The sequence below is a fragment of the Grammomys surdaster genome, unplaced genomic scaffold (genome assembly GCF_004785775.1).
Source record: "Grammomys surdaster isolate TR1022 unplaced genomic scaffold, NIH_TR_1.0 125979, whole genome shotgun sequence".
Classification (NCBI taxonomy): Eukaryota; Metazoa; Chordata; class Mammalia; order Rodentia; family Muridae; genus Grammomys; species Grammomys surdaster.
In genome coordinates this window covers 2284019-2299094 of record NW_021620795.1, presented here as the reverse complement: position 1 = coordinate 2299094, position 15076 = coordinate 2284019, and the positions used below count along the sequence as shown (strand labels likewise).

Here is a 15076-nt window from a genome sequence, read left to right as displayed (position 1 = left end):
AATGCCTTCATGAGGTCCAGCTGTAAGGGCATTTTCTCAATTAGTAATCAATGTGAGAAGGGCCCAGATCATGGTAGGTGGTGCCATCCCTGGACTGGTGGTCCTGGGTTCAATAAGAAAGCAAGATGAGCAAGCCATGGGGAACAAGCCAATTAGCACTCCTCCATGGCCTCTGCATCAGCCTCTGCCTCCAGGTTCCTGCTCTGCCCGAGTTCCTATCCTGACTTCCTTTGGTGATGGCAAAAGTGTAAGCAGAATAAACCCTTCCCTCCCCCCAACTTACTTTTTGGTCATGGTGTTTCATCACACCAATAGAAACCCTAACTAAGACAGATGCCCAACTGTCGTCTCTGAGTCAGACAAGGATGGAGGCCATGCTTATAGTCTCCGGGGATCCTTCCATCTACAGGTGCTGTAAGCTCCACAGAGGAGGGCTGGGTGATCCCAACACTTGCACTGAAATGCCACTCCAAGCTCTATCTAAAACCCAACAGAAGCATCCGGGGTAAAAACGGAAGAAAAAGACCTGCACTGGGGACCCAGTCATGCACAGTGAAATCCAACTCCAGAACCCGAGACAAGCCATTCTCTCTGGGTCTTACTTTCCATACCTGCAAAGCTCAAAGGCATAGGCACAGTGTCTCCCATGTCCTTGGTAAGCTGGCAGTTTTTTCAATTTTAGTTCAAAATGCTTAAAAGAAACTTTTCAGTGAGTACCCAACCTTCCAAAGCCAGGGTGACTATCCCAAGAGCCTGAGAAAAAGGTCTTGAATTCTGGATTCTCTTGGGAAACCTGCAGCTTTGGTCACAGTGGCTGGCATTCCCAGCAGGAGGCTGGAACAGGATGGGAAATGAGTTCCTAGGAACGGAAATGGCTGTCCAGGCTGTTGCTGCCCTTATTCTCGGTTGTCGAGGAACATTTCAGATGGAGATTCCTGTCCCTGAGTCTGGATTTGCTTTTCCCAAAGATAGTTTATGTTTTTCAATTTTCACTTCAGCCAGATCATTCATGAACGAACTACGAAGTCAAAGGATTTCACAAGAACAGTATTTAAAAACAAACTCCACCAAGTGGAGATCTACTGCTCAAGAGCCTGTACCCCAAGGACTGGACCTTTGGCCTCTGCGGGCTGACTAATTGATCCCCACCCCTCATCCCAAGCCCTCAGCCCTTCCGCCAAGAACATACATTTGGGAATCAGCACAGTGCAGCATGAGGCAGGCATCCTGAGATCAAGCATCTGTGTTTTGTCAGCCTGCTGGACAGGCTGTGTATGGGGGACAGCCGAGTAATCAAGTCGCTGGAGTGCAAACAGAATGGAAAGCAGCAGAACAAGAAAACGACAAACACAGCACACCAGCATGACAGAACCTGGAGCAGTTCTTTTAAGGATGGGACTCTTTTTTTTTGGTTTGGTTTGGTTTTTCGAGACAGGGTTTCTCTGTGTAGCCCTGGCTGTCCTGGAACTCACTCTGTAGACCAGGCTGGCCTCAAACTCAGAAATCCACCTGCCTCTGCCTCCCAAGTGCTGGGATTAAAGGCGTGCGCCACCACCGCCCGGCAAGGATGGGACTCTTAAAAGGACCATAAGCGCCAAGAGACCGGGAGAATCTTCTGAATCTAGCTGATCTCACAAGTGACAACTCTGAGTCTCTCTCTGCTCTAAGCACCATTATTCCCAGTATCTTCTTTTGGAGATGATGAAACTGAGGTGTAGCATGGCCCTGGACCTGAGCAAGGGAGGTTACACAGCAGCAAGTGGCAGAGCCCTCACAGATGCTTCCTGTGTGAAGACTTCTGACATCACATTTTCTACCACCTCATTTCAATGTATGGGTGTCTCCACTGGTTGGGACTTGCATACCACCATCCACAACTCCCTACAGTGCTACCAACCACTGTGGGATTTATCTGCATGTGCCCCTTGCTGTTGGTCTATGCACACTAGCATCTACATCTACAGGGCCACATATCCAAACCCACACATGCTTCGCCATGTGCAGGGTCTAAAGGATTTCAAAGATTAATGTTGAACATTTACAACCCATGTCTCACCTGTTGGTTTTAGCTTTCCACAGTCAAGAGTCCTCTGACTCCAAAGAACCACAGTCATCAAGAACAAAGGTCTCCAGGGTGTATACAAAGATCTGCATAGCAGAGAGAGTTCTCTTGAACAACAGACAGGAGCTGTTTACAGAACATGCTTTACCCCAATGGAGGCATTTGGGTCCCTGCTCACTAGTGTGATCGCTCTTTTTTGTTTGTTTGTTTTCTGAGACAGGGTTTCTCTATATAGCCCTCAATGTCTGAGAACTCACTCTGTAGACTGGGCTGGCCTGAAACTCAGAGATTCACCTGCCTCTGCCTCCTGAGTGCTGGGATTAAAAGTGTGGGCACCCCACTGCCTGGACTTGATTGTTCTTTTGCATGCGTGCTTGCTTGGTTTTTTGAAACAAGGACTCACTCTATCCCTGGCTAACCTAGAACTTACTCTCTAGCTTAGGCTGGCCTCAGACTCATTGTGATTCTCTTAAATTGTCTCCCTCATGCATGAGCTACTATGCCAGGCTTCTCTGCTTACTGACAATAAAGACAAAAGGGTGTTAAAAGGGAGCATGGGGTATCCCAGGAAGGAAGCCAACAGAAATCATAAAGCAGGATTGAGGAGTTGGTGAAATGGACCCCCATACCCTGTCTGCCTGTGGAAACAGCGTACCTGTGTCATGAGGACCAGGTGATAACAGAAAACTCAAAGGAGTAGATGGTGTCAGTGTGACGCCCCTACTAACATGGAGCAGGAGCGATGGGCCAGTAAACAAACATAAGCACAGCTGTTGAGAACAATATATTTTCAGACATTGAGACCAAGTCATGCCAACAGGGACCCCTGTGAACAAAATGGTTACTGGTGCACATTCTACAACATACGTCTCACTGTTGTCTGACCTAGGAACGAATGACTTCCCATTTCAAATACAATGGTACCGAGCATCCAAGTTCCGTGACCTGAATCCTTGTGGCAAACACAGCTCTGCCCTGCTCAGTGATGGGGATACATTTTGAGAAATGCATCACGAGGATTTTGTGACTAGGAGGCATATCCTTTTCTTAGTTTCTATTGTTGTGACAAAACCACCATGACCAAGGCAACTTATAAAAGGAAGCTTTTGATTTGGGGCTCAAGGCTGCGGAGTGTTAAAGTTCACGACCATCGTGGCAGCGAACATGGTACCATCTGCAGGCACAGAGCTGGAGCGGTAGCTGGGAGCTTACATCTTGAGCCAAAAGCATGAGGCAGAGAAGGAGCTAATTGGGAATGGCATGGGCTTTTGAAACCTCAAAGCAAAACCCACCCCACAGCGATACACCCCCTCCAACAAGGCCATACCTCCTAATCCTTCCCAAACAGTTCCACCAACTGGGGGACCAAGCATTCAAATACATGAGCCTATGGGGACCATTCTCACTGAAGCAACCACATTTCTTAGGCAATCTCAGATGGGCACTCAGACACCAGGTCATATAATCTTTTGGGACTGCCATCATGGGCATGATGTGTCATTGACTAAAATGTCTTTATGTGTTCCATGACTGGATAGGCCTCCTCTTTTTCCCTACCCCACCGAGGATGCATGAGGCCATATTTGGAGATACTTCTGTTGGCCACAAGCTGCAGGAAGGTGCTGATGGCATACTGTAGATGCCGGGAATCCCACTAAACAAAGCCTACAGCATGCCCACAGCAAAGATTCTTCTACCCAAAGTACACATGGTCTCCAGGTTGGGAAATCCTGATCCAAACCACTGGGTGCCAAATATGAATTTGGCATCAGAAAGTATTCTAACGGTGACATGTTGTCACCTCACTTCACAAGGGGATAATTCAAACTGCTTATCACAGACCACTCTCAACACCTTGCCTGTGCTTCTGAATGAGCCTCTGTGCCATGAAGGTTCATGAGAGCTGGGTTGGGAAAGGGCTTTATCTCGAGGGGCCCCCAACTTCATCACTCTCCCTGGCCCGCACTGAAAGCAAACAGAGGCCAGCCTGACTAGCAGCTGGATGGGCCACCGACATCACTAATCCTCGTGAAGGATTGGTGAGGTCAAGTACAGATGACAGCATCTATCAGGCGGGGCATCTGACCCATGTCCTGCCCCCAAACGTAGGGCCATTACCTTGAGGATGACAGCTCACCCAAGGCGGCAGTAGTAATGTTGAGGCTAACCACTGACAGCTGAAATCTACACCAGGTCATGGACTGCACGCTCCCTGAAGACTATCTCATTTAACCCTCTTAACCACCACGTATGCTTCACTCCTCTCCAGTTTGCAAGTGAACCAAAGTGACTTGTCTGATGCCTGTTCAGATGAGGCGGGAGATCTCTGAGTAAGCCTGCGGGTTCCAGGCTAGAGAGATGACTCAGCAGTTAAGAGCATGGTTGCTCTTTCAGAGAACCTGGGTTCAATTCCTAGCACACACATGGCAGCTCACAACTCTCTGTAACTCCAGTTCCAGAAGATCCAAAGCCCTCTTTGAACCCCTGTAGGCACCAGGCACATAGATCTACATGCAAGGAAAAACACAGACATAAAATAAATAATAATAAACCTTTAAAACAAAAGTCTTCATGTCCTGCCATGAAGGTCACAGACATGCCACCGGAGACACACCTTGTCAGCATTCACATTCACACAAGGAAAAGAGGGATCCATGTGCTCACATACTGTCCTTCTGCCAATGGACACCTTCACTGACCTTGTCCGCTCTAACTTATGGACTTCACTATGCAGAGCCTCAGGTATCCTATCCAAACAATAATGCCAGATGGATGGCTGAAAACTGCCTTCTAGATGGTAACTGTACTTACAAGCCCAACAAAAAGAAGGTAAAATCACGTAATGTAAGTCCTCCCAGGCTCTCAGCGCTATCTCGAGGGGCCCCTGGACATCAGCTGATATGTGTTGACTCACTGCCAAATGAAATGCCCACCCACGCCTGAGGTAGGTGGACAGTGTCCTCCACTGCTGCTGTTCTTCCCCAGTCTAGTCTTATCTCCCTTTCCCGGGCCCAGGAGAGCGGGCTGTCTTGGTGCGGTGCAGCTGGCGGGTCGGATAAGCAGGTGTTGAGTTTGAAAATGACCTTGCCCATTAGCTGGTGAGAGGCAAGCAGACAAGGGAGTCACTGTATCACTGTGTGCCTGGCATACTGGCCCCAGAAAGACGGCTCAGTGAGGCCCGGGAGAGGGATGTGAGAAGTGTTCATGAGAATGAGTGAGCACACACACACACACACACACAGAGAGAGAGAGAGAGAGAGAGAGAGAGAGAGAGAGAGAGAGAGAGAGGAAATCACCAACTAAAGGAAACCCACATATCATGTCACCCAGGAAAGTAAAATCGTTACTGAAGACCAAAATAAAAGACCCAATAGTACCCAACAGTGAGGATGCACTGAGGCGTTCCGCCATGCACAGAGGTACACAAAGAACAACAGAGAACGATCCTTGGAAAAGCCAGGAGGAGAGCCCACAGTCTATGTGGGGGCTGGCAAACTTCATTAAGAAAGTCCAGCCAGCCAGAGCTGTGTAAATGGCCCTCACTGTACGCATCCTGGAAGAGGTCCAGTGGCCAGGACATGCTGTGGGAAGAAAGGGAGTCCACTAACCCAGATCTCGTTAAATGTGGGTTAACTGGCTCCGTTCCCTACAGCTCAAGGGGCCAAGGGAAGCCTGAATGGAGCACTTTTCAGAACAGAAAACCCGAGCCCGCCCTTTTATTTTCTCACATCCTTTCAGTTGCTCAGCTGGTTGACCCAACTGCCGTGGACCTGAGAGAAACAGCCCTTCTCTGCCCTCATCATCCCTCACCAGGCTATCACCCTCCTGGAGTGCTCTGACCTGACCAAACCTCCTTCCCCATGGTGTGGTCAACAATGCCAAGGAATTAAGCGCCCATGAAAGCCAAACATTGTCCCATTGGACAAAAGGCTGAATCTTGAATAATGACCCGTGCATGTTTCCCTACGGCTTGGCCTACCTCTCTTGCCACTGCCACAGGACACTGCCCACTGCTGGAGGAGCAATCAGTTAGCTTCTTCTCTTTATATTTTAAAATGTATTATTGTTATTATTATGATTATGTGGCGTGCGCATGCGTGTGCACATGCACAGTGTGTGTTTTTAGGTCTGAGGATGACTTTATGGAGTTTGTTCTCTCCTGGGTTGCAGTGACTGAACTCCTGTCTCCAGGCTTACATGGCAATCACCTTTACCTCACCTGCCTGGCTCTTCCCCTTTCTATAATGGATGAGATGAAAACAGGTTTGGGGAAAGCCTTGGCCACTGAAGTAGAGCACACACAGTGACAGCTACAAACGTCGAGGTACATCTTCATCTGACAAAGACAGAGGTAGGCGTGCTTCTGGTGACTGCACACCAGCTAAGGTGTCAGGCTACACACAGAGGCATTTGTTCCCTTCATCCTCAGAGAATCCTACCAGGTAGGACCTCTTAGCCGTCTCACTTCACACTCAAGGAAAGTATAGCACAGACAGGTCAAGCAACACAGCCAAGGTAACACACCTGGCTATGGTACAACCAAGATCTGAATCAGAGCAGTGAGGCTCCAGAGCCTGCGTTCTTAAATGCTACACCATCATTACCTTTAAAACAAATTCAGTGTCACAGGGAAACCCATTATTTTGTGCAACTAATATATGCTTGTGAAGAACTTTAACTTAGAATTATAAAATTAAAGTTAGGCTAAAATGTCCGTCTATGAGGGAGGCCCGGATGTTATCAGCTTACTTTAATATCATGTCTCAACTCCCCTGCCTGAGAAATGCTATAAGCTGGTGTCCTGGTCTGCTTTTCTGTTGCTGTGATAAAGCACTGACACGGGTCGATTTGGAGAGGCAAGGGTTTATTTGGTTTACAGGTTATAGTTCATTACTGAGGGAGGTAAGAACTCCCTCAATGGCTCAAGGCTGGAACCACGAAGCTTACTGGCTTGCTTCCCACCTTGTCTTCAACTACATTTCTTAAGCAGCCCAGGCCCATCTTGCTCGGAGATGGTACAACCCACAGTGGGCTGGGCCTTCCTATGTCTATTAGGAATCAAGAAAAATGCCCCCACAGATATGACCACAGGCTAATCTCATGAAGGCAATTCCCCAGTTGAAGTTCTCTCTTCCCAAGTGTATCAAGGTTAGCCATTACGGGTTTTTTTCATACCTTTTCCTAGCTTGTCAACTATGACCCCGTGCCATGTTAGGATGGTTTAGTCGGAGAATAACTATATGTACGATATGTTCCATAGATTACACTGGCCAGTGGCAGCAGGTCTGTCTTGGTCTATGCAAATACACAAGCACTCTTTGATGTTCACTCTGGGCCAAGTCCACTAATACAGCACTTCTAGGAACACATCCCATCACCAAGCAATGGCAGCTGCCTACTGTTCACATTTGCCAGACAGCATGCAGGGAACGGGAGTCATACCATCTCGTTTATGGTATGACTTTCACCTGCCCTATGATGTCATTACTAATAGTATCCCATTTACAGGTGAAGACAAGGTTCACCAAGGTAATGTCCCCATGCAAGGTCATAAAACAGAACAGGAAGAAGACAGCAAGACTGACAGAGTCTAGAGTGTATATTTTTCTACTCCACATGCCGATTCTTAAGAGAATTTCAAGATTTTCTAAGAAACAAAATTACAGGAGAATAAAATGAGGTTTGGGAACAACCAAGTCTGATGGTTGAGCCACCACGTTTTAGGAGGTGTCAGAGACCATAGTGTGTGACCTGCAGCCAGAGGTCATCCACCGGCTTCAGGTCTATGTCTACTGATGGCCTCTGGCAAATGCCTTTTCTCTTTGTCTCTCTCTTTTGCCTCACTTACAAAGAAGGCTAGAGGGGAAGGATCCTGTGGAACAGTAGATCATGACCATACTCAGCATTTGGAGCATCTGAAGATGCCTCTGGACAGCTGTGTCTCCCCACTGATGGCAGCTTCTCTCTTCCTTCCCAGGACAAAGCCTCAGGAGCAGGTTTCTAACCTGCCTCTGGATTCAGGTCTCCACACGGGGTGGCGGGGGGCTTAGTGACCACCTGAGTCCAGGTGACAAGAAGTCTTATGCCTAGTCAGCGTTGCTATTCTGCATCCCACTCATAAGGTATTTAACAGCTCATCAAAGATGCTCTTTAAGTTGGACATGGTGGTACCCGTAATCCCAGCATTTCAGAAGCTAAGCAGGAAAGCTGTGATCTCAGGACACCCTGGGCTACATAACATAGTTCATCTAAAATAGATAGATAGATAAATAAATAAATAAATAAATAACAGCCCTTGGGGCTAGAGAGAAGGCTCAGAAACTAAAAGTACTCATTGCTCTTACAAAGAACTTAGGTTAGATTCCCACCCTCTACACAGTGACTCAGTACAATCTGTAACTCCCAGGAATTCACAAAATGCCTTCATACATATAAATCTTTAAAATACAATTTTTTGTCATTGTTTTAAAAACTCATTTTTTTTAAACATGTGTATTTTCAGCTCATTTTGAAAAGGTAGCAACTTGGAATCACCACACTGAGTTAAGAGTGGGTTTGGGTGGGACGTTAGGCATGAGGGCAAGACTGGGGAAATCTTTTATTTAACTAAGACTGGAGGTGCCAACTCATCCTTTACCCCCAACTCCTGTTTCCACGCATAACTCAGGGAAACCAAAATCTCCAACATTCCACCCTGAATCAACCACTGCATTGCTAGGTCCTCAGCCTCCCTATCTCAGAGAAATGCACACTCACACAATTACAGGTCACAGCTAAATTCTATTCTCTCCAGGAACGGAAGAATGCATTATTAGGAAATCCGTCAATATAATTTATCTCATTAACTGAATCCAAAGGAAAAACCAATAACAAAGACCAGATGTCTCTCTCTTCTGCTGCTTATCACGTTAAATCCCCGCACCCAGTACTGACTCTTAACTAGTTCCGAACAGAGGGAAGCTTCCTTAAAAGATATGGAGATCAGCTGGAAAACACATCACTGCTGCAAAGGAAGAGCTAACATCCCCCAGGAAGGAGCTGCCAGCACAGTTACACAGAAGAAAAACAAGTCTCACCAACTGGAAATGAGGAGGAAGCAAAATTTCATTAATATAAAGATTATATAATTATATGTCTGTAAAAATTATTTCCCACAAAAATAATAACATTAAAAACAGATCTGAAAAACCATTAGAACAAATAGGATAATTTGATAATGTTATTCAATATTAAGAAAACAAGTTAGTAATAGCCTTCTTACAGGCAGGAAGGCAGGCAAACCTGAATATGAGAGAGTGATCAGCTAGCAAAATGATCATTCAAAATACATTCCTAGCCAGGCATAGTGGAACATGCCTTTAATCCCTTAGGAGGCAGAGGCAGGAGGATCTCTGTGTGTTCAAGTCCAGCCTAGTCTACAGAGTGAGTTCCAGGACAGCCAGGACTACACAGAGAAACTCTGTCTCCAAAAAACGAACTCTATCTATCTATCTATCTATCTATCTATCTATCTATCTATCTATCTATCTATGTGTGTGTATTGTATGTGTGTACATATACATATCATATACACACACATATGTAATATATTCCTAACTAAGTATGGTAATCATATCTATAATCCTACTTGGAAAGCTGAGGCACGAAGATCCCTATGAGTTTGAGGCCAGCCTGAGTTATACACTGAGCTCCAGGCTAGCTTAGACTACCAAAAAAGACTCTGTCTCAAAAGAAATCGTGACTATGAATACAGACAGCAGACAAACAGCGATCTGAAAGGGCCAAGACAGGAGGCTGCCTTAGCGAGCAGCTCAGAGTGAATCTGAGGAACACAGTAAAGCCCAGACCAAAATTAAATAGAAGCGTGCTCTGCTGCACTCCATACCCTCCCCACGTGACTCCTGATGGGACTCTGGGAGTGAACACCATGCCTAGTGCAGATTCCATGCACTCTATATGTGTCTTGTCACAGTGAATCCATCACCTGAGGCTGCCCACCCCACAATCAACTGGGGAAGCCAGCAGGTCCTTTCTTTCCAGCACAGAAAAAGACTAGCCTTTTCCAATAACGACAATCAATAATAGAGCTGACCAACAACACGGGACAATCCCACTATCACATATCAGTCCTGGCTGGTCTGTTGTCCAGCACAAACGCTCAACCCTCTCCTACTCTGGGCCTTTGCCCATGCTGTCCTTGCAGCGACCATGATTCTTCTTAAGAAGGTTACATGAGGCCCATTCTCTCAACATTAGGTTTCCTTTCAAATGTCCTCTTCAAAAAAAAAAAAAAAACAGCGCTCCTCATGGCTACTGCTCCTACTAGAACAACTGTCCATCCACCATTCTTTTTTTTTTTTGTTTTGTTTTTTTGTTTTTTTGAGACAGGGTTTCTCTGTGTAGCCCTGGCTGTCCTGGAACTCACTCTGTAGACCAGGCTGGCATCGAACTCAGAAATCCGCCTGCCTCTGCCTCCCAAGTGCTGGGATTAAAGATGTGTGCCACCACTGCCCGGCATCCATCCACCCTTCTTAGAGCACGCATCACCAGCCAATATCACTTCATACCTCTGTTTTCTCAATCTTCCTGCATCACCTGAAGGTCACTGACTAGTATTTTCTTGACCCAAACACAATCACACATGCACACACACACATACAATCACATACATACACACATTCACACACACACATACTCACATCCACATATATGCACACAGACACATTCACACATGCACACACAGATGCACACATACATCCACACATACGCACACAGACACATTCACACATGCACACACACATGCACACATACTCACATCTACACATATGCACACAGACACAATCACACATGCACACACACACACAAAGACACACACACACACTACTAACTCATAATGGAGTTCTGTGTAGGATTCCTCCAAAGGCAGCTGGGTAAAATTACAAGGCAAAAGCGAGGCTTTGACATGTTACAGGGAAAAGGTAAAGAGCACAAGGCTTAGGGCAGCCAGGTCTCCAGGAAGTTAAAAATCACACCTACTGTGCACAGGTACAACATGCTTGTTACAGCAGTATGTATCTGATGCCGTTTCTGCTTTCTACAACATCTCAAGGATGCCTGTCCTCTGTCTAGAATGCTCACGTGTTCCCCAGATTTCCCTGGAGAGATGAGGCAGCCCTTTGTTTGTGGAAAAAGGAGAGTAGCTGATTAAAACTTAGCCTAAAGGGTCCCATCAGATGGCTCAGCTAATAAAGGCATCTCCTACCAATCCTGATCCTCTGACCATCCCCGGACCATATGGTGGAAGAGGGCAAGGCCCTTGGTTCCCTCTTTAGCACCAAAATCATTTTCAAACTCACCCCTAACTCAACTCTGCTCTAACACAACAGAACACTGCAGCCCATGAGATTACAGGCCCCTGAAGAACACCTCCTCCCTGCCCTTTAAATTAATCAATATGAAAATCACAGAACAAAACCATAAGAGACAGGGAAAATATAGTAAAACTATGACTGTCATCTTAAAAACAAAAACAGCTTTTTTGGCAGCGATGACTTCCCTATGAGGACACACCTCTCGCCAAGGATCTCCTTCATCCTTTCCCAGAAGACTGGAAGAGGACAAGAAGAAATCCAAGAAGAAAGTGCCAGGTGCAGATCCCTATCCTACTTTGTAGATTTGAAATGCTCAGGATGCTATAAAATCACCACGCTCTTTAACCATGCACAACAGTAGTCTTGTGTTTCCGTTGCTCCACTGTGCTGTGTCAGCCCACAGGTGGAAAAGCAAGATGCTCTTCCAGGAGGAGGCAGCACTGAAAGCATCTGATTCAAGATGAGTGGGAACCATCCCAATAGACACACTTCAAATATTAAAAACAAACCTGTTCCACACATGAAAAAGAGAAAAAATAAAACTATCGTTCCACGAATGGGTACCCATCACCTTGGAGAAAACCAGCATTTGGCAATCTACACAGACAAGCTTTACCCTCATCAGGCCCAGGCACCTCAGCAAGGGAGGGTTTAGCTGTCTGCACGTTACCCTGCCACAGCTCAGTGAGCCCAGTGCTTGGATGATATGGTTGGAAAAGCCCATTTACCTCCAGAGAAACTGTTCCACTCCCGTCTGGCAGGAATTTTCTATCAGATTCCCCAGGAGGCAGATTTACATGACGCACATGGCCTCCACCCTGAGTAGGCAGGTATGCGGATAAGTGCCACTACCTTAGGGCAGTGGCTACTAAGTGTCACCTCTGCCAGTTGTGTGTAGGCCAGGCCCAAGCCCCTCAGAGATACTCTTCCCCTACCTCTGCCCTACAGAGATGTATCCTCAGTGTGAGGATGGGCATGCCACCACTGAAGACCTTTCCAGCACTTACTAAGCAGGTTCACACTGTCCTTTACCAAAAAAAAAAAAAAATGCATATTAAGACAGGGTAACAGAAACATGGATGACACGGGGTGGGGTGTGCAGGGGGCGTCCCCTAGTAAGCTCTCTGCGTCTCCCTGCCTCTTACCCAACTTCTCTTAGACTACAGGCAAAATGAAGGCCAAGTCCATCCCTGCTGTGACCCCAGGAAACCTGACAGAGCGCTTAGTGCATGTCAGGGATCTGAATTACTAATCAGTGAAATCCCTGAAGATGAAGCAGAGGCTACGCACTTAGACAGTTCCTTGTTGACTCTGAGGGTTGGCAGAAGAACGGTTTATGAATGGATAACAGCCTAAGACCATGTGCTATATCATTCTATATGTCAGTCAAGTGTGCAGGAGACAAGCTAACCACTTCTTAGCACACCATCCCACACATCCACTTGAGGGATGGTGTCTCACCATTACCTCCTCTCATGGACAGGCAGGGTGTGCAGGTTAATTTTTCTTGTCACAGCACAGAGACACTTGGGAAGAGGGAACCCTCAGTTGAGGAATTTCCTAAAGCAGCTGGCCTCTGGCTATTCCCTTGAGATTGTCTTGATCAGTCACTGATGTGGAAGGGCCCAGCTCACTATGGGTGGCACCATTCCCTAAACAGGTAAATCTGGGCTGGATAAGAAAGCTAGCTGAGCATGAGCCAGTGGCAAGCCAGTAAGCAGTGTTCCTCCATGGTTCCTGCTTGAGTCCCTTCTCTATCTCCCCTCAGTGATGGACTGTGATCTGAAGCAATTGGTTACAGTGTTTATCACAGCAACAGAGAGAGACTCAGGAAACTTGAGCAACTGAGTGAGAACCATCACCATCCACCAACACCACCCTGGCAGCAGGCCACCCAGTGAAAGGATAACTACCTAGAACTAAGAATATGACTATAAACTCTTCTAATGGGATTAAACACATACCTCTGCATCTCAAAATTACAGGACTCCACCCCTGGTACAGCCTCAATAGCTGCAGCCCATTCTGCAGAGAGGGAGGAAAGAGAAGGTCCAAGAAGACGAGAGGCATGTGTGGAGGGCTGCCATGCCTCAGAAGACACTGATTTCAATCTAAGATCTAGAATTACCAATGGCCTTGGAGCAGGTACTTAACAATTCCTTTCCCTCTCCTGTAAAATGGAGGTGAATGATATATACTTCCCTGGTTTGCTATGAATTCACACAGCCTCTCCAGGGCTCCCACCATAGCAAATAAGGCTATGTAGAAATTAGCCACTGGAAGATATGGGGAAGGAAGAGGCAAGAGTTTGTTTCTTAACAGCTGGAGAGATGAGTTTTACTATTGTTAGCTGTCTGTTAAGATGAGGGTCTCTGCATTGTCCAGGTTATTCTCAAACTCATAGGCTCAACTGATCTCCCTGCCTGGGCCTTCTGAACACTGGGCCACCAGGTTCTACAGGACAGCTTCTAAAACACTGTTCTAAATCCTGCCTTTGGTCAGAACAAAGTTAGATAGATTTTGGTGTGGTGGGGAAAAAAATACAAGAAAACTGATCTTGAGGTTCAGAAGCCTAGGTCTGCGTCTTAAAACCACAGCCTAGCCTTTGCCTTCACCTTGATAGGTCTTGGTTCCTCATCTATAAAATACACACTTGTCTCGTGCCCTGACCACATATTTGAACTGAGTAGACCCTGAGATCTGTCCAACAGCTGACTGGGGGTGGCTGGGGACTGCATACAACACAAACCTCTATTTAGAAACTCTGCCATGCAACCTGATCTTTTAATAGGCTCCAACAAGGCCTGCATGAAGCACCTACTTAACTGAACTTAAGTCAGCACTGACCCAACACGTCTGGGGAAAGACTCCATTTTTTCCCTCCTGACATTCCAATTACTGTAAAGAGGAAACTATTTTCTAAGGAGCCGCTTGGAATTGCTGGGGAGGGGAAGGGAGAGGTTAGGTGTCTCACTGAAGGTCAGGAAGGAAGGAGTTGCAAACTCTTAGCTGTCACTTTCCAGCTTGTGAAAGTCATCAGCTGAACCCTGGACACTTGAGGGAAGGTGAACAGGTTCCATGTAGCCCTTTAAGTAGTAAACAAAGAAAGAGCTAATAAAAACCAATGAATAAAAACAGCTCAGGGCTAATGACGAGATGGCAGCTGAGAAGTGAACCAGGGAAAAGACAGTGGCCAACAACAGCTAGCAGGATGAGGAACGGTTACAGGGCTCTGGGGCCCATTGGGAACAATCTCAATGTGGGACCAAGCTCTTCCTGGAGCCGTCTACATATGACTGCTCCCCAGCTAAGTCAGCCCACCAAAGCTGTCCCTAAATGAAGGGTATCAGATGTAATCTGTCCAACAGCTGATATAGGGGAGTGCCCTGGGCTATACCTCGGGCCTCACTCCAGCATACGAGGCCCTTCCTTCTGAGAGAGAAATGCCTATCAGAGCCAGCACACAGGAGTGGCTCACAGTCAGTGGGCCCTACAGTTCCAACGTAATGCAGAGCACAACAGTTTGTGTATTTGCTTGGTTTTTGAGTCAAGGTCCTCCTATGCAGCATAGGCTGGTCTAGAAACTCAAAAACCTCTCCCTTTAGACTCCAATCGTCTGGGCGCTAGAGTGGTGGCTCAGTGG

The 15076-nt window shown here is 46.7% G+C and overlaps 1 protein-coding gene and 1 pseudogene across 1 annotated transcript in view; one reads left to right on the top strand and one right to left on the bottom strand.

Moving 5' to 3' along the window:
* The window catches only part of Arhgef3 (Rho guanine nucleotide exchange factor 3), a 287557-nt gene that overhangs the window by 235467 nt on the left and 37014 nt on the right, over positions 1-15076 (bottom strand). The window lies entirely within an intron of this gene.
* LOC114609711 lies at positions 11115-11877 on the top strand (annotated as a pseudogene).